Source organism: Colobus angolensis, unplaced genomic scaffold (genome assembly GCF_000951035.1).
Source record: "Colobus angolensis palliatus isolate OR3802 unplaced genomic scaffold, Cang.pa_1.0 Scaffold368, whole genome shotgun sequence".
Lineage (NCBI taxonomy): Eukaryota > Metazoa > Chordata > Mammalia > Primates > Cercopithecidae > Colobus > Colobus angolensis.
In genome coordinates this window covers 222868-224013 of record NW_012117021.1, presented here as the reverse complement: position 1 = coordinate 224013, position 1146 = coordinate 222868, and positions in this window count along the sequence as shown.

Below are 1146 nucleotides of genomic sequence, written 5' to 3'. Positions count from 1 at the left end.
CTCTTGCAAGGACAAAGTTGGGGGTAGGGTCACAGATTAACAGCATCTCAAATACAGAGCCAAATGGAGTCTCTTATGTCTACTTCCTTCTATATAGACACAGTAACAGGCTGATCTCTTTCTTTTCCCCACAGTATAAAAAAGACACTTGCACAGGCGTGTTTGTAGCAAAACAATTTCCAATTGCAGAAATACGGAAGCACCCTAAATGCCCATCAACCATCAAGTGGATGAAGAAAATGTGATTCGTATATATCATGTAATACTCCGTCATTAAAAAATGGAGTAATGGCATTCACAGCAACTTGAATGGATTAGAAGATCATTATTCTAAGTGAAGTAACTCAGGAATAAAAAAATCAACATCGTATGTTGTCATTTACAAGTGGGAGCTAAGCTGTGGGGATTCCAAAGCATGAGAATTATATAATGAACTCTGAGGACTTGAGGGGAAGAGCAGGAGGTGGGTGAGAACTAAAAGACTACACACTGGGTACCGTATACACTGCTTAGTTGCTGGGTGCACCCAAATCTCAGACATTACTGCTAAAGAACTTATCTATGTAGCCAAACAACACCTTTACCTCAAAAACTCTTAGAATAATAACAACAATTAAAAAAAAAAACCCACAGAAGTTTACGTTGATATGCTTTGGCTTTTTTTTAGGAAGGATTTCACTCTTTCACCCAGGATAGAGTGCGGTAGATTGATCATGGCTCACTACAGCCTCAAGCTCCTGGGCTCAGGTAATCCTCCTACCTCAGCTTCCTGAATAGCAGGTAATGCTGTTTTTTTTTTTGTTTTGTTTTGTTTTTTTTTTGGAGATGGAGTCTCTGTCACCTAGGCTGGAGTGCAGTGGTACAATCTTGGCTCACTGCAAGCTCCACCTCCCAGGTTCAAGTGATTCTTCTGCCTCAGCCTCCCAAGTAGCTGCAACTACAGGCGCCCACCACACACCCAGCTGACTTTTTGCATTTTTAGTAGAGACAGCATTTCACTGTGTTAGCTAAGATAGTCTCAATCTTCTGACTTCATGATCTGCCAGCCATGGCCTCCCAAAGTGCTGGGATTACGCATGTGAGCCACCGTGCCTGACCACTAATTTTTGTATATTGTGTAGACATGGGTTTTTGCCATGTTGGTAT